This window comes from Crocodylus siamensis, chromosome 5 (assembly GCF_052110815.1).
Source record: "Crocodylus siamensis isolate JL-2025a chromosome 5, ASM5211081v1, whole genome shotgun sequence".
Taxonomy (NCBI): Eukaryota; Metazoa; Chordata; order Crocodylia; family Crocodylidae; genus Crocodylus; species Crocodylus siamensis.
This window is the reverse complement of record NC_143399.1, coordinates 189,011,063-189,030,582: the sequence shown is the minus strand read 5'-3', so window position 1 is coordinate 189,030,582 and position 19,520 is coordinate 189,011,063.

Below are 19,520 nucleotides of genomic sequence, written 5' to 3'. Positions count from 1 at the left end.
AGCCCATGGACTGCAGTTTTGGGGCAGGAGGTGAGAGCCCAGTGTGGGAACGCCCCGTAGTGAGAGCTTGGGTTGAAGGCCGCCCGGTGTGAGTGGTGTTGGACTCCGGTTGCGCCCAATCACCGGTCAAGGCCATCCTCGTAAAAGAGGCCCATGACCACCGAGCAGAGCCAGTTAGGGTGTCCTGCCTCTGTGGGGAAACCCAAGCCATACATTGAATGTGGACGAGCCTCTGGGTTATGGAATACCACAGGGAGCTGTTGGTGGGCCTAGCGCCCCGCTTAGCATGTGACATGCTCTTAGGCCAGGACTGGGCCCCATTGTACAGCGTCATGGATAGGGTGCGGGATGTCGAGGCTACACGGACGGCCTTAAGAACATGGGAAAGCTGGCTTGGTGATCCAAGAGAAAGAGAGGTAACCAGTGAGGAGCGGGAGGAGTCCGTGATGGACCTACAAGATATTGCAAGCAGCCAGCAGTTCTGACAGGCACAAGAAGAAGATCCTAACCTGCAGGAGCCATGGGCACAGGCAAGAGATGAGCCTCCTCAGCCAGCATCAGTCTCCGATCCTGGGAGCCATTTTGAGGTAAGAAACAACCTCTTGCATCGGGTCTCACCTGGTGGGGCATGGAAGGAAGATAAGGTTCAACTAGTAGCGCCAATGTGTTTCCAGAAGACGGTGTGGCAGTTGGCACATGCTAACCTGATTGGGGGCCATATGGGTAGGGGTCAGACCTTGGACAAGATATCCAGATGGTTTTTTTGGCTGAAAATGGGTGAAGACGTGGCCCTCCGCTGTGCAAGGTGTCCTGTGTGCCAAAGGGCTAGGGAGGATCAACCCCCGTGAGCTCCCATGAGACCTATGCCCGTTGTTGATCTACCTTTTTCTCACGTCACTATGGATGTTGTGGGACCACTACCTCACAGTAGTAGCAGATACCAGTACATCTTGGTGTTCATAGACTATACAACAAGATGCGCTGATGCGGTGCCTTTGAAATCTGTAATGGCACCACAAATAGCGGAGGAGTTGGTGAAGTGGATAGCCTGCATGGGGATTCCCCATGAGATCCTAACGGACCAAGGTCAAAACTTTATGTCCGGAGTGCTACAGGGAGTATGTCTGACCCTGTGGATTAAGCAACTGCGGACATCGGTCTATCACCCTCAGACCAACGGATTAGTAGAGAGGCTGAACGGAACTCTAAAAAAGGTGTTAAGATGGTGCATACAAGGTGATCTGTGACACTGGGACCTGATGCTACCATTGGCCTTATTCGTACTCAGGGATGCCCCATTGGAATCCCTAGGGTATTCCCCCTTCAAACTAGTACTAGACCATCAGCCCCAGGGTTTATTGCAGATCCTCCAGGAAGAATGCAGACAGGGTCCCGCGATTATCTCTAGCCCGTCAAGATACCAACAGGCATTCCACCAGTGAGTCCAGAGCGCAAGAGAGCTAGCTGCCGGTAATTTACGGCAAGCCCAGCTGCACCAAAAAGAAAGGTATGACTCACACTCAAAGGAGCGGGAGTTTCAACCCAGACAAAAGGTGCTAGTTCTATTTCTCACTTTGCACAGCATATTGTTGACTCAGTGGCAAGGCCCGTTCAGAATTACACAGAGAATCGGCCCAGTCGACTATGATGTTTACCACTCGGGTCATCAAAGAATGAAACAGATTTACCACGTTAATCTACTACAGGAATGGCAACAACCCGAAGGGTGAGCGGCATTTAGGGCAGAGGCGATTCATGACCTAGGACTGTGAGAACCCAGCCCCAAGCCAGCAGCCCCAGAACCCGTGAAGAGTATTCATGTAGGTGGCGAGCTAACCATGACTCAGAAAAAGGAAGTGTGGAACCTCCTCATAAAGTTTAAGGAGGTTTTTTCGGAGGATCCCGGACTGGTGAGAAACAGGTTCCACCCCATCCATACACCCCCAGGCGTGGTCATACGGGATCGACGCCGGCCCCTGCCCCATCACCTAATGGAAGAGGTACAGGCAGAAGTGAGAAAGATGCAAGCTGTAGGTGTCATTAAACCATCCTGAAGCCCTTGGTAGAGCACCCTGGTACCGGTACGAAAACCAGATGGGACCCTATGGCTCTGTATAGATTACCACAAGTTGAACAAAATAGCTACGTTCAATGCCTTCCCCATGCCACGGGTAATGGAATTACTGGAATGGATTGGGGCAGCCCGGTTTATAACTACTTTAGATTTAGCCAAAGGATATTGGCAGATCCTGGTTCAGCCATGCGACCGCCCCAAGACGGCCTTTGGAACCCCCTGGGTTTGTATGAATTTGTACGGATGCCATTTAGGCTGCATGGGGTGGCCGCCACTTCCAGAGGCTAATGGAAAGCATTCTAGCACCGCATGCCGAGTACACTGCTGCGTACATTGACGACATTGTCATATTCACTCGATCATAGGGTCAACACCTATACACCCTGAGAGCTGTATTGACCAAACTGAGAAAGGAGGGTCTGACAACAACCCCCTGCAAGTGTGTGATCACCCATACGTACACAAAATATCTTGGGTTCCTCATGGGGCAAGGTACTATCCAGCCGTTGGAAGATGAGGTCCAAGTCATTCGCTCCTTCCAGGCTCCACAAACACTCAAGCAGCTACGATCATTCCTGGGTTTGGTAAATTATTATCATAGATTCGTGCTGCAATTTGCAGAAATAACATCACCCCTATCAGAGGCCCTAAAAAGGTCACCCCAGAAGGGGATTCAGTGGACGGGGTGATGTTCCAAAGCTTTCGAACCTTGAAAAAGGCCCTATGTGAGGATGTAATTATACACACCCTTGATTTCGATAAACCTTATACATTACAGACGGATGCCTTCAACACCACCATTGGGTGGCTTACTCATTGCTTACTCAACAAGACGCGGACCTGGACCGGCCTGTAGCCTACGAAAGTCAAAAATTGCTGCCGGCCGAAACCAGGTATGCAACAATTGAACGGGAATGCCTAGCTAGCCAGTGGGCAGTGGAACACTTCCATCATTACCTGCTCGGGAGGGAGTTTACGCTCGTCACCGACTACGCACCCCTGAAGTGGCTCAGTTCCACCAAGACCGATAATGCGCGAATAATGCGATGGGTGTTGGCTTTGCAACCCTTCAAATTTCGTATTGTGTACCGCCCTGGGAAAGACAACATAACGGCTGACTTCCCACCACCTTCCCCTCCTTGCTGGCTGTTGTCAGGGCCCCCTTCCCACTCCCTTCCTTCCCTCCCTCCCTCCCCACTGCCTGGGCCTGACAACAGCTGGCACTGTGACCCCACCTTCACCTCCCCCTGCCCTGCTCCCCTCCCCCCCTCCCTCCTTGCTTGCCACCTCCCCTTAGGCAGGGAGGCATGGGGCAGCCCCACTGCTCTGGCAGCTGGGGTATGTTCACTGCCACCACAAACTTCCCCAGCAGCATCTCAAACTTGGGCAGCACATGCACAGTTAGCCAAAAGTGTTACGAACAGGCAGACACACAGGCAGACAGACTAAGCCTTTTATTATATTAGAATGCTCAAAATCATTCTAGGGACTGAGAAGGGACTGTTACTTCTATTTCACTAATGCTAAGAGGCCCTAAGTATTTATTAGGATGTTTTGAAAGATGCTGGAACTGCAGCATAAGTTTCAGCCCCAAAGGTTAGGGATAGACATTATACATACACGAGTTTAAGTGATTAGAAAGTGGTTTAAATTTGTAACATAAAAGGTGTTCAGTACACATAAACCCATTTGAAAATGGCTGAAACTGGTTTGAGATAAACCTGGTTGCATTTAGTATCAGACTTAACTGACATGGGTCAAACCAGTTTATGCAATGTCCGCCCCAGACTCTTTGCTGGTTTAAGCTAAACCAGACACCTGCAGCATCCCTGCATGCTCTCTGGGGTGGGTGGGGCTCTCTGCTCCACAGCAGAGCTGGTCCCTCCCCTCTGCTCCCTGGCTGGAGCTCCAGCAGAGACTTGCAGGCACAGCAGGTTCTGCTGGCTTCCCTGTGGCCCTCTCCCCGCACCACCACTCATTGCTTAAGCAGAGATCCCTTCCTCCTCTCTCCCACAGCACAGACTGTAGCCAGCACATGATATGCTAGCTAACCCTGTGTAAGGCAGATAGGACAGTGTCCACTTAGGGCTTTTTGGAGGTAATCAACAGCTGTGGAAAAAGCTGTTTAAGAAGAGTTTGTAATGAGCCAAGTCTTTGTTTTCTGATGGGGTGTTAAACGCTCTGTCTGGTTACAGAACTGATTTAGCCTAGCCAATTTAGACTAACCTGCAAAGACTGAATCAATTCAGGTTCAGGCTTTTTGAATGTCTGTCCCTAGCCAAGGAGTTTACAGACCATATAAAAGATTATTAAAGTATGAGACAAAGAGAGGATTACCACCAGCCTTGTACAGAAGGCCTGCCCAAGAAGTATGTTTCAGATCCATTCAGCTCAGTCTCAGTCCAGTTCCTTCTGTAAAAGGCTACTCTTCGTCTCCTGCTGTCGGGCAAAAAACAGAGTACAAAATTATAGGTACCCAAACACCTGAATTCTATCAAAATTCCCATTTCTTTTCTCCTCCACCTACCTGTAATTATTATCGCTTTTTACTTTTACAGAAATGTACATGTCTGTCTAAGGATTAAATAAACAACATTATCTCTATTTGCAAAAAACCCAAAAAACTAGAACTCAAAACAGGATAGGTAAAAGACTCTTTCAAGATCACTGGAAAAGGTGATTTTTTTTCAAAGTTAATTAACAAGAATGCAAGAACCAGACTCTCAATCAGCATTTTTGGATTGCTAGGGCTATGTCTAATCCACTCAAGTACAACTCACTTGGGATGCCTAAGGGTACATCTACACCATAGTAGAAATGTGTCCTGTTCAGGATGTTCCTAAGCATGCTGTGCCCACCCACTCCCATGTGCATGCTCCAGACCTGGAAATACACTGGTCAGACTGCTCCAGGAAATCCTTCTGTGACCACTCTTGAGACCTAGGTCTCTGGTGTGCATAAAAGCAGCAAACATAGACCTGAAGAAAAAGGTACTGTATTTGAAACATGTCTAAGTCTATCCCAGTCATGCAGTTGGTCCAAAAAAATATGACCCACAAAAATCTTTGCCTCAGATATACCTTGAGTTGAGATATTAAGTCCCTTTTAAAATCAGTAAGTCTTGTGCTTAGAGTTGTGAATAACCCCACCCTGAGCTTCTCTGTCTCAGTTGTCCCATCTAAAAAATGGGGTTCAGAATACTTCCCTACTCATAACTGTGGATATCTTAAATTCTGTTTTGAAGGCTCTTCTTTGAGACAGAGAAGAACAATGCTATGCACTGGTATCTCATTTAAAGAGACTTCTCCTAATGGCTAGTTAAGTTTTGTAGATAAAATAGAAGACAACCACTGCCAGTCTTTTTTATTTTTTTAATACTAGCTGAGATTTTGAATAGTAAATAATGATTCAGCAGCATAAAGAAAAACTGTGCATTCAGCCTTGGACAATATAGAGAACCCTGCCAGACTGAACCTTAGGGTGGTGTTACAAGTTGCCTTTTAAACTGTAATAAGGACTTAAAATGGGAGCATTCACCCATTAAAGAGTGTTAACCCATGCAGAATACCCTCTAAATGTTTTAAAGTTATTCCACTTCAGGTGACAGTTATCTTTGATCTGTTTTTAACATTCTTTTCTAGCAATGTTAACTACAAGCCATTTTTTGGCTTTCTCTCCAAGGTTTTACTCAAGACCCCTCTACACATGCAGACAAAGGCAAAATGGGATCTAATGCACAATCCACAAAATCATGCCTCCTGTCATGCCACACATGCATAGCAGGCAGCACAATTGTGGGATCATGAATTAGATCCCATTGTGCCTTGTCACCAGTGTGGGGCTTGCAGGGGGAATGCTGCTGCTACAAACCACTGCTGTGAACCCTGCACCTCACAAAGCTTGCAGAGGTGGCAGCGTTCTCCCTGTTGCCCTCTCTGGCTACAGCGAGTCAAAAAGCCCAAGGCTGAATCGATTCAGTCTTTGCAGGTGACTCTAAACTGCACAGATTAAATTGAAACAGAAGTGAACAGACATTTACTTTTGATTCAGGAAATGCAGCCACATGCCTTCAATGGCTCAGGCCAGAAGCCAGGGAGGGGCTAGAACACAGCTTTCTAACTGTGTGTTCACTTCCTCTTCCTGCTACCCCAGAAGTCTCTGGGATTTGCATTCCAGAATTACAGCAGTAGAATTCTGCAGGTTTGTTCTTCACTTCCTCTTCCTGCTTCCAAGTGCCTCTGGGCATTGCAATCCACAGTTGCAGCTAGGAGTAAGTTTGAGTGAGAGAAGGAGTTTTTAACCCCCTTCCCTGGTCCCAGACCCCAGCCAGGGTTTGCCTGGTGGGGGCAGTCCTCCATGCAGACTGGGCTGCATCTCCAGCCGGGCTTCCCCCACCACCACCCCTTTGTCATCCAGCCCTCACTGCTCCAGCTAGACAGAAGAGGGGAGGAGCTGGAAAGCATGCTGGGATGCTGGGGGACTGTGATTTAGCTTGAACCAGGAAGGGGTCTGGGACAGAAGTTTCATAAACCGGTTTGACCCAAATCAGTTAAGTCTGATACTACATTCATAGTATTTAGTACTTACGGTTGAAAGGGACCTAAGCAGATCATCAGGTCCAACCCCCAACCAGGTTTATCTTAAACCAGTTTAAGCCATTTTGAAACTGGTTTATGTGTACTGAACTTCTGTTTTGTTACAGGCTTAAATCAGTTTCTGATCACTTAAATTGGTTTATATGTAACTTCTGTCCCTAGCCACTGAGAGACCCACAGCTGATGAAGCCAAAGGGGGAGGGGGCAGGGTTCTCCCCACTGCAAGCCCCGCAGCCAACAAGGCTCACAACAGAAGCAGCACTAGGAACACTGCCACTTCTGCTAGCTTTGTCAGCTGTGGGGCTGGCAGTGGGTGGTGCAGCTTTATGGCTGGGATCCCCTTAGTTGATGAGGCTCCCAGCCACAGGGGAGCACCTGGCCGCATGTTCAATTAATGGCATAATTGGAACAAGCTACAAAGATATTCCCCATTTTTCTTGTAATAACTTTGTAGCAAATTGCTTGTTTTATCATGCTACTATTTAGTTAAACATGTAGCTGGGTCACAACTTAAGATGTGATTAAATGGTTAATCGTGCCTTAAGTTTAATGTGTAGAGGAGGCCACAGTGTATTAAAACAGTGGTTTTCAATCTGTGGTCCATGGACCTCTGGGGGTCCACAGACTATGTCTAAGGCTGTGATCAATCAAAAGTATGTGAATACCCACACAATTCAAAGGGATCCAAACTGCAATTTGAAATTTTTTAGGGGTCCACAAATGAAAAAAGGTTGAAAATCATTGAATTAGAAATTTCCAGCTACATAGATCTCTGCATGGCTAAGGAGAGCCCAGGGGCATTGAGGGGACCTTTGCAGCTGCCCAAGAAAGGAAATTTCCCAGAATACTGGATTCATCTCCGTACTGATCCAGACATTATTCCATTCTTGTGTCATAAAGTAGCCTCCTTGAATCTCTGCCTCTTTTACATCTGGGCCTATTTTTACTATATTTGTTGAACAACAAAAAAGAAAAACTGGTATAAGCGGCAGTGCATTTAAAGACTAGAAATGTTGGGGCTTTATCCTACATGTATTTCAAAGCAAACTATTTTTTTAGGTAAACCTATTTTTTTTCTTGCATATACTTGATATGCCCGTTGTCTCAAGGAATGGTAAACAACATGTAACATGAATACAGGATTGCAGAAAAGTTAGTGATCTAGGCATGTTGCTTACCGTTCCTTGAGACAATGTATAAAGGGAACTTTCTTAAGGATGTCCAGGATTAAGTCTTTAATTTGTTAGATGGACAATCCAAGAACCCTGTTCTGACAGCTAGTCATACATTTATCAGTCATGCCCTTTAACTGTAACTAGACTAATTAGCAGCCTAGCAGACAACTTTCTATTGCTGTTTCATGTTTTGGCAATCCAGCTAAGTGTGGAAGAGTAGATAAAATCCTTGTACTTTGGCAGGCAGCTTGATTACTGTGGGAAGTCTGCTGCTGCACACTGTGCAGCAATGCATAAACAAGTTTACCAGAAACTGTGGCTAGGTACAGATGTTCAAAAAGCACAAGGTGGAATCGATCTAAGTTTCATAGATTCATAGATGTTTGGGTCCGAAGAGACCTTACAGATCATTGAGTCCAAACCCCTGTCCTGGGCAGAAAAGAGCGCTGGGGTCAGATGACCTCAGCCAGGTGCTTGTCCAGTCTCCTCTTAAAGAGCCCCAGGGTAGGGGAGAGCACCACCTCCCTTGGGAGCCCATTCCAGATTCTGGTGACCCTTATCATAAAGAAGTTCTTCCTGATGTCTAACCTAAATCTCCTCTCTGTCAGTTTGTGGCCATTGTTCTTAGTTACTCCAAGGGATGCCTGGTAAACAGAGCATCTCCTATTCCTTGCTACTCCCTCCCCCCACCCCCCCGGATGACTCTGTAGACAGCCCGAAGATCACCTTTCAGCCTTCTCTTATGAAAGCTGAAGAGCTCCAGGGTCCTCATTCTCTCCTCATAGGGCTTTGCTTGCAGGCCCCTAACCACACGAGTGGCCTATGAACTGTCTTGAGGTTGTCCACGTTCCTCTTGAAGTGCGGCCCCAAAATTGGACACAGTACTCCAACTGCAGCCTAACCAATGCCGCACAGGGGGAAAGTATCACCTGCCTGGACCAGTCTGTCATGCACCTACTAATGCATGAAAAAGTACGGTTAGCTTTACTGATCACTTCGTCACAAGTTACATGGTTTTCTGTAAGCAGCCAAGTTTATATAACAGTAGCAAACAGTATAAATGTTTGCTTCTTGGTGGGGTGGCATGCAGGCTGCCCACACTGGCTGAGCCCTACAGGTTGGGGCCAGACCTGCATACCTCCCAGTTTGCCCCATAGTCTTCCCAGGCTGCCAGAGACTTCTGGAGTCCAGGCAAGATGCCTGGCTCTGGCCACTGAGATGCAATGTGTAGCAGCCAGAGTTGGGATCTGTGAGGCTGTGCTCAAGCATGAGGGCAGGAGGTTCCCTGGCTGGGGGGTGTGGGGGTCAGGATCAGGCTTCATGGGGCTGTGCCCAAGTGAAGAGATTCTCCTGGGCTCTGTGTCAGGTCTGTGTGTACATCATGGGGTGCTTCATGATGGGATGCAGGGGCATGGTCTGGGGACATGGGTGCCCAGGGCTCATGCAGGGAACACAGATGCCTCCCTTCCTACCCCTACCCCCAGCCCCCCACTGCCAGAGGCAGGAGGTGGAACTGGGGAGAGGGCTGTGTTGGCTCGGCTCTGCAGGTGAGGCTGCCTGGGTGCTTGGCCAGAGCAACCAAGCATAAGCTGAGTGCTAATGCACCTCCCTACAAGGAAGGGATTGCAGGGAGCTGCAAAGGAGGCTGGGATGCCTGAAGACAGTAATCTAACTAGAAATGTATAAGAATGTACAACGTTTTTTTTTTCCCCTTTTCTTTGCAAATATTGTCTGCTCTCCCAAGTCAACTAACAGTACTATCTGGAAAGCAAGTGATTTATTAAAGAAATGTGCCAGGAAAATAATAATTTGGGGACAGTTGTAGTAACCTGATCTCTCTCGTCTTCTCCCTAATTCTGCAAATTGTTGTGCATCTCTAAAGGACATATATTTCATCAGCCTTCAGCAAGAATCCAGTATCAAAACAGGCATTTGTAACTCATCTCAGATATCAGCAGACCCAAAGCCTCCGCTTCATATCTAACCCTAAGGCCTGTCTTGGATACAGACAAAGTCTTAATCCTGTCAATTCTAAAAAAATCTTTGCTTTTTTTCATTTCCTACTAAATATATTGTTCAGAAGACTGACCAAGTTTGCTAAAAGCCACAATTTTCCTAATAAATAAAACTACAGAATCCCCCATTACAGATACAGTTTAGATTTGTGGTTTATAAACTAGCATCTCAATTAGAATATGATTGCTGTTGTTATGTTGTTGCTCTAAAATGTGTTCCTAGGAAATAAATTATATATAAATCACTGTCTAACAAAAGCAGATTCCTTGGAGAACAAACAATTCAAAGTACAGTACTGTAAGCTATGGGCATAATCCACCTATTTCTAGAAATATAAGCTTTGTGCATTCATATATTACTTGTTTCCAGTTATTAGTATGGGTATCCTTTTCAGTTTGAATCATCAGAGCAAATTATCATCATCAAGATTCAAGTGAGTTTGATCTGTAAGTATTATGCAATTCTAACATGAACAAAAACATTTTAGAAAACTACATTGAGAAAGTAACTAATACTGTGTCTTAAAAGCAGTCTGAAAGCAGTCAGTTTAGGAAGTATCTAAAGGTCCATGTACAAAACTTAATTAAGAACTATGGTTGAGAAACTTGGTCTTATTTAAGAGGTTGTTTTAATTGAAAACTGTGATGGATGCTTGAAATTAGAGCTCTAGGAAGTAGTCTAGTAAATAATCTATTCTTTTTTCGCTACAAATAAGGTATCTATAAAAGATTTTTTATGACTTTTGTAACCTTTGGTGCATGGCATTGACTGTGACCTTGTCCAGTTGTTCGGGACCTCAGGTGCCAGGTAGCTCTACCCCCTGCTCAGCTCACCTAGGTGGATCCAGAGACTCCCTGAGAGGAGGGGCTCACTTTACAATGGAAAGAACTTGCCGACTTAGAAATAACTATTTATAAAATTTAATTATATACGGAGGTAACTGCTACATGCCAACAAACATTAAATAATATCAAACATTAAATGACATCAAATATCAAATAATATCAAAAGTTTGGAATTCTGTATTTACAATACACAAGGTTGAGTCTACACAAGAGTAACAGCTGATAACTATTTACACTAAAAGGATGATCAAATCAATGAATACATAGCTAATAACTTAGGCACCATGTTAGATACTCATTATATTGAATCCCTAATTAACTATTCACAACCAGTAGCCAATCACCCTGACTTATGCTTGCAGGCTCCAGCTGCCTCTGGATGTCTGCACAGGCCCAGGTGTCTTGCAGTCTGCAGAAACTCTTTTCACTCAGACTCCTGAAAAACACAGATTCTCCTCCACATACCTTCTCTGCCTGGGCACGGCCTCTACAGGACCACAGAGCTATTTACACAGTTAAACACACAGGGGGAGAGCAAGCTGCCGCTGCCAGACCAGGCAGCATCTCGGGGCTCACTTTCCCTTAAGGCACTCAGGCACACCGAGACTTCCCCTCAGGTCATGCTTCCATGGGTGTCAACCCACACAGGCATCCTGTGGACTTTCCCTAGCTGGCATCTCTTTCTGCTAAGCTGCCCCAGTCCCACCAGTGTCCTGTCTCCAACCACTCACACAGGGGGTTTATCACATTCTTACCAACCCCAAGTCTCCAAACCCAGCAGGGAATCACTGTCCTGCTCTCCAGGAGCTTCCCAGGGCTGTGTCCCCACCCTAAGGAGTTTGTTCAGCTCACTCACGAACTTCCTTTGCTCGTTCTAGGGTTCTGCGCTCTTGCTTGACACTTTAGTTGCTCTGCTGGCCTCTGGCTCGCCCATGATGGGTCCAGCAGGCAACCGCAGGTGGGGGACAATGCTGCAGGCTCTTCCCAGCCCCTGTCACACAGCATGCGCCTCTCTCTCTCCACCCCAGGGGTGGGGAGACACTCTGGTTTTCACAAGATCTGCCGAACCAATCCCTGGGATAAGTTGAACTACAACTATGGCCATGTGTAGCCAAAATGAGGGGCATGTGTGCGTGACACTTTAAAGGAGTTAAATGTTTTTGGACCGCTTTAATGGTGTTGGTATTTGCACGTCAGTGGCGTATTGCACAGTAATTCCAGCTGCTGTAGGAAATTTGGCAGCATAATCCACCTTAAATGAGTTGGGGGGCAGCAAACTAAAACTCCTCACCCTCCCCTGCCTGCCGCTGGTGTGTGCATGACATGGGGGTTTAAAGGGCCCTGAATTGCAGGGGTGTTTTTAAAAACCTGCTGCTTCAATTTAGGACCCTTATTTCATCTACACATGCCCTATGTGTTCCTGTTGGGGACAATCTTGCATCCCTTTGCTGGGGAGAATACAAGTATGGCATCCCTGTTGAAACAACCTCCCTCAAGCGTTCAGGCAGAGCCCAATGTAGAGCACTTGGAAGGTAAGTGCCCCTTAAACTGCCTGTTACACTTTGATATTTACATTTCTCAGTTACTTTATGCTAACACATTTCAATCAGTGATTGCTCTGGTTATTTGTCTATGATACATCCTTTAATTATGATTGTTACATAAGATGCGTGGCATTCTTTAGATGTCACATTTCCATAAAAAGGAGGTTTTCGCAAAGAGAATTTACAGCAGAATGAATATGCCAGAATAAATATTCACACACAAATATCCACAAGACATTTGCTTTCTTTGAAGCAATTTCTTATGTCCTTATTTCCACAGCAACAAGAACACTTATAAATTGTTCTCCAAATATATATATGAGGAACAAAAAGCTGAAGGCAGCAATGTGTTGGGTTCCTTTGATCTAGACTATATTTTAGTTATGCTATTCTTATACTATGATAAATATATAAAATCTGGTCTTAACACCCAAGTTACCGATGACATTCATTCCACGGCCTTCTCTTTTCTTAGTCAAACAACTTTCAGATGATTTCCTTCTTCTAACAATGTCCTATTCATGCTAATGTGTTAGGAAAATTCTAGGACATGAATACTTTTGAAAATAAAAATCACAAATCTATATATTTCTTTCCAACAGAAAGCACATGTAGATGTGCTCCCAGGGAAGACTTACTGAACAGCCAGCCTTTAATTCATAGCACATGTAGACATGCCCTTAGATGCCTAATAGATAGAATAGACTCTAGTTCTTGGACATTTTAGTTCTCAATTTATAGTGAACTCTACTTTTCTGGGAGGGAATGATGGTCTTATGGTTAACACATTTTTATGATGCTCAGATCAGGGTTCAAATCCTGGCTCTGCCTCAGACTCCCTATATGACCTTGCACAAGTCAGTTAATTCCTTTTCTATAAATTGGTAAAAGACTTCCTTTCACTCATTTATTTTTACCTTATCCATTTAGGTGATGACTGCCTTACACTGTGCCAAGGATAATTAGGTCCCCCAGGTGCTATTTTAATGTAGTTTAATATCCACAGGTATTTCGGGAGACTTTGCTTCATCTCCCAGACTTTGCTTACAGCCTTAATGTTTTTTCTTGAGAGAGGTATACAGTATTCACCAGTACTAAGTTGTCATTATATTCTTATACCTTGTGATATTTGATTGAAGACATACTATATTTTACTAGATACCTTCACTTCAAGGTGCAATCAGATTTGGATATTTTACACTTAAGTAGAATTGTTCCTGCTATGAACAGTTGGTAGGAATTTCACAAAGAGTGAATAAGTGAGATCCCATCACCTCAGCAACAATTAGACTTTAGGGGGTTTTCCTGAATATTACTTTTAGGCATTAATTTAGGTGATAGGGCAGGCATCTAGTTAAACATTATTACAATTTTAAAACATATATTGTTCTAGGACAAAACAACTGATTCCTAATTTAACTGAACAAACTGACCTAGGAAGACCTGTTCTGTTTATTAGGAAAATCTCTTCTATAACATGTGGCAGCTCTATAAGAACATATACATATGAAGGGTTTGAGTAATAACAGGAAGGAAACCACCTGAATGTAACGAAGAGCATGATACTAATGATTCAGAAACTTAATTTCACTTCAGAACTCACAAAAGAAAAATGTATTAATATTTTCTAAATGCCATGGGTAGCACAAATAAGGCTTCCAGCAATTGAAATTATTATGCTAGAAAAACTATACTTCTTGTCCCCAAGGTCTTAATTAATGACTATGCTAGACTTGCTTGGTTGGTGCATCGGCTTGAGTCACCAATGCTGAAAATTCCTTATCACTTGTCTGTTTGCTCTTGATGAAGTTCAGGATCGGTTTTCAAAATCAAAAGTTAGATCATTTGCATAAGGTCTAAATCATCTAAACATTCAGGCTGTGCCTAAGCAGGTCTCCTTCAGGAAAATATCTTTGCTAACACTGGAGAGGACAGTGACATGAAAAGGATTCCACTCACAGTTTAAGCAGTTTAAATATGAGCCTGCTCAGTTCAAGATCCAGTGATAAAAGATGCCAGCAGTCTCTGATTGCTCGACTGCAGTAGCACATCTATTTCTGCTAATATAACTGCAATACCAGTGAGGTTAAGAGTGATGACAATGTTATGGGGAAAAGAAAAATAAAAAGCTTCCATTGCTCATCAGAACTGAACCATTTACATGCTTGAAGTCTAATATTGGTGTTTGATACTGTCTCTCTTTATAATAGGTGGGAACCAATACACTAACTAGTAAGTAACAGTGAAAAATGTTTCTCTTTTAATTCCCAGTTTTTCTCTCTAATAAAAAAAATCTATGTGAGCTGATGTTCCTCATATGCATGTTTCAGCCAAGTGTTATTTCTTGAAATTGTAACAAAAATGCATCTAATAATCCATGATATTTAACAGTGAGAATAAAAGAATATACATTGTTGTTTCAACAGTATGCTACATTGGTTCAATGTTTGCTCTTCCTCTGAGAGGTAGAAAAGAGGCTGGATTAGCAATACTGCTTTGAACCACTTCCTTCCAACCAAGTATATCATTAAGCTTTACAAATAATAGTTCATTTTTACATGTTGCCATGGCACTTAAGAGCCCCAATCATGACCCAGAACTTGATTGCACTATTGTGCAAACACAGAACAGAAAGATGGTGCCCACCCTGACACTGCTTACAATCTAAACAAGCTGTTCCTTTGGAACAATGAGGTGGATTATTCCCATATTACCAGATTAGCCCCATTTTATGTCAGTGACATAAACCAGGGAAGGATTCAGCTGCAGTTTAGAGGAAAGGTCTGAGTTCCAGTGGCTTTAAGAACCAATTTCTGGGGGACCACTGACACCTGATACAGCCCAGCTAGAAGCATAAAAGGTTGGGTTAGACCACAGGGGAAACAGTAGGCCTGTGCGAAACAGCTAGTATTCACTTTGGATTTGGGTTCAGCCAATTTGGGGGACAGTGATTTGATTCAGTGATTAAAATCACTGTCCCAAATCGATTCAGCCAAATCTGATTTGGAGATTTGGCCACTGCCAAATCAGCCGAATCGCTGAATCGAACAGGCCCCATCCCTCACCCACTCTCCCAGCCCAGTCAATGGCTGCCCCACTTGGCTCCAGTGTTCCAGCACTCTAAAAAACAAAAAGCCCTGCACTCACAAGTTCCTGACAGGTGGGGTCCTACTGCCCTCCACTGCCCCACATTGTGCATGGGGGGCTCTGCCATGAGCCCTCAGAGGCTCCGATGGCTGCTGTAGCAGCCGGTGAGTGCGGGGCTTACAAAAAAAAGTGCCCGGACGCTGGGTCCAGGCAGAGTGGCCATTGACAAGGCTGGGAAAGCGGGCAGGGTTATGGGGTGCTCAGGTGGGGCTGGAGGAGCATCCAGGGGATGGGACTGGGTGGGAATCCTCCATGGTCCCCTCTCCCCTCCTCCAGCACCACCCCCACATACCAGCATGGAGCACAGGTCCAGCTCCCTGAGACCGCCCAAATCTCTGAATCTTTTCTGAATCAGTTCGGAGGCTTCAAGTCCATTCAGACCTTTTTATTGGTCTCCTGATTTGATTTGGATTCAGAGATTCGGCCACTGAATTGGGCCAAATCTCGAATCAGGCACCGAAGGTTTGCACAGCCCTAGTAAACAGACCCCGGAAGCTCAGATGTAGTAGAAGAGAGGGCATTTTCACAGAGAGCATTGTTTTTTTTAACTGCTACTGCAAACAATAGAATTGGCTTCAAAGAGATTCCTTAATGACCCTACATAAATGTACTGGCAAGACACCTGCTGTTTGGGGGTTGTTCTTTCCCCCCTTCCCCACCTACTCTTTGGACAATGACAAGTGGTTAAAAATCCAGTTGGCATTTGTTCAGAATACAACACTGCATGTTCATTAAAAATAAGCATAAGGTTTTCAGGATTTGGCAGTAGGGGTTTACAGCCTCTTTTTATTCAGTGCTACTATTGTTCAAGTGTTTTGCTTTTCCTAGAGTACTTACAAGAAAAATATTTCATAGAATACATGTGTTCAACAATAAAATGAGCTTTCATTCTTTCACTTGAAATCAGTCAAAAGCACTTCCCTGAAAAAAGCACAAATCGTACAATAGGTAAGATGGATGGCTTAGATTTCCATGTGGTTTCAATTGAATATGACGTAAAACATGTTGTTTATGTAGTGACCCTTACTTCAACTCTTTTTTCCACATTCCACTCATCTTTAAGGCTGTTATATCCTGGCACAAAAGCAAAAAAAAAATTTGTTAAAGGTCAAAAATCATAATTTTTGAATGGCTTAAATGAGAAGAAATACTGTCTCTCAGAAACCAGTTTTCCACCAAAATAATGTGGAAATCCTGGGGCAAAATTGTTCCTTTAGTGAAGAACAAGTTATTTAACACAGGTGCTTAAGTGGATTAACAACTTCATAAACTGATCGTATGGCTTTAACCCAAATTTCAATGAAGCTAATGTGCTGCATGCCCATGTTGCCATATCAAAGACTTAATCTGCATCCTGTCATGGAATAAGGGCTATTTATTTTGCTAGTCTAAGTCAATTAACAATTCAGGGTTTCTTTCTCTCCCTAGTGCTCTAGAGAGATAGGCATAAACAGGCTAAAGTAAAAGTTACACTTTTCATCCATATCTACAGGAGACCTGGCAAGAATTATTACAGCTGTCTAGAAGATTTGGCTCATATTCACCAGGTTTTAATATAGAAGAGTAACTTAGGAACATAAGACTGGAAAGAACCCCTTGGGTATTCAAATCCAACCCCTTGCTGCCATAGGCAACTACATCATATGATTAAGCATATCAAATTCTAGCCTAAAACTGCTTAGATTTTTGGCCCCATTCCTTCTGTTGGAAGCCTGCCCAAGAACCCTACCATTCTACCAGTTAGACAGATTTTTATTCTTTCTACCTAAATTTATTCATGGCCAGTTTATGCCCATTTGTTCTTTGTGTCTACATTATCTTATAGGTTACACTGGGATGCTTAACCCATAGCCCATGGCCCAGAATTGGCCCATGGAACCATGTCATCTGGCCCACAGGGCTCCCCATGGGTCCAGAAAATTGGCAGCAGGTGAGCGGTGGCAATTAACTCTGCCACAACATCCCTACTAACAAATTTACAAGCCCTGCAGGCTGGATGATGTAGCCCCATGTACCAGATTGGGGTAGCACATGGGGCTGGGGCTGGAGCAACAGAGCTGAGCCAGCATACACATGGCCAGAGCAGTAGGCACACATTGGACCAGGACTGGTTTGGTAGCCCAATCTGGTGCACTGGGCCTGGGCCTCACCCAGCTTATGGGGCTGGGATCATGTCCCAGACATAATTGCATGCCAACCTCACACTGGATACAGCTCATAAACTGATCCCATGTACTGGATCCAGCCAGAGGATCAACCTTCTGGGGGTGTCATACAGTAACATACTGTGTTTGTACTATCTTGGGAGACACCCATTCAATCCAAGTAGTAGAGCAATATAGATGCTTATGAGCAGGACTTCCAGGATGAGAAACTTGATTCATTCCTGGCTTTGAACAGAGAATGGGAAAATTAAGTGCTGTCAAATTAAACTGTGTTAAAAAGACAACAGAAGGTGAAACTCTACTTTGACCAGAGCAATACGGTATGCAAGTAATGAGTATTCCAAATAATTAGAGGCTTAAAGATTTAGTTAAGTGAGTATAAAGGAAAACTAGCCCGAACAGCTTTGAATGACTGAAGTACAGCAGATTGTGACTACAGCACAGGTTTCCACAGTGAAATTCTGCATTGCAGGCTACCAGCTTAGCAAATGCCAAAGATGGGTTTGCAAATCAGTACAAAACTGCAGAATGACAAATTCAAAATTTAACAGCTGAATTGGATAAAGCTAGACCTAAAGCTGCCATCCAGGTCATGCTACAAAAACAGAAAGAAAATGCTTTCGCGACTGATCATCAGGTGTGTAACAAGAATTTCTGCCTTAAAAGCACCTTCAAGCCAAGTGTAAAATCAGCAGTAAAATACAAGCTCCCTCTCAGTAGCACAGGGAGACAAGACGTGTGGGACCCCAACCCTAATTGGTCTTGATTGAAACAGGATTTGGAGAATAAACTTGATCCTGAGCCTCACCCCAGGATCTCAGTGTGATGATGTAAGGACAGGCGTGTTCCCATGGCTGAGAGTGTGATCAGTTGACTGGCACTCCCAGCCCCGCACACAACAAGCCCCCGGCTTGCTATTTGGTGGTGCAGGGGGATCATGATCCCAGGCTGTCTGTACTGGCAATAGAGGGCAAGCGGGATCTGATCCCATCAACCTTTAATTGAACTTCTGTCTGCAGCATAACAGAAGAAACACAAGTGTATGTAGAAAGATTGTGGTGTGGCTTTGGAGCAGCAGTGATGATCACCCACTAAAATGATAGATAGGAACATAGGGATTTATAAATAAATAGGCTGCCTATACACATGTTTGGGGTGGTGGGGTGCATTTTAATTAGAGCAGTTCCTAGAAAGCCACTTTAAAATGCCATGCCATCTGTGGGTTTAAAAATGGCTGTGGAATACTTTACCTAAATCTCATTCAATGAGGTTTAGCTAGTGCTCCAGCAGCCATTTTTAAACCTGCAGGGGTTTATACATGTGACAATAAGGCCATGCTGGAGCATTATAATTAGATTAATTGAGTCAGCTCTAATTAGGACATGAACTTGTGTATAGGTACCCATACTCTTTAGTGGGATATGTCCTTGGTCTGGAAATACTGATGATGAAATCATGTGGTCAGTGAATAATGCATGAATCAGATCACAAAACTAACAAAAGTCTCAAATCAGGCAAAGTAACTTCACTATAAATTGAAGGACTTGGGGAGAAAGGAAGTTTTTAAAAAAGGGACCATCTTAGGAAAAACTTATAAAAAATGAAACAGGGGTAGGGGTAATAAACCTGGTAGAATGTAGTCTTAAAATTCTCTAGCAATGGATATTTTATAGCCTCTTTTGGCAATCTACACCAGTGCTTAAGTAGCCTTACAGTTAGAAAGTTTTACCTAATGTCCAAGTTAACTTACCTATATACTACTTATTCCCCAGTGAACTTGGGGAATAGTTTATAACGTATACATATTTAGACACTTATATTTTCCCTCATCGTCTTCCCTCTAGACTAAACAAGCCAGTTCTTTCAGTCTTGCCCCTCAGGTCATTGTGTCTAGATCTCTCAATATTATCATTGTTCTCCTGTGGGCTTTCTCCAACTGGTGCATATTTTTTCCTAAAA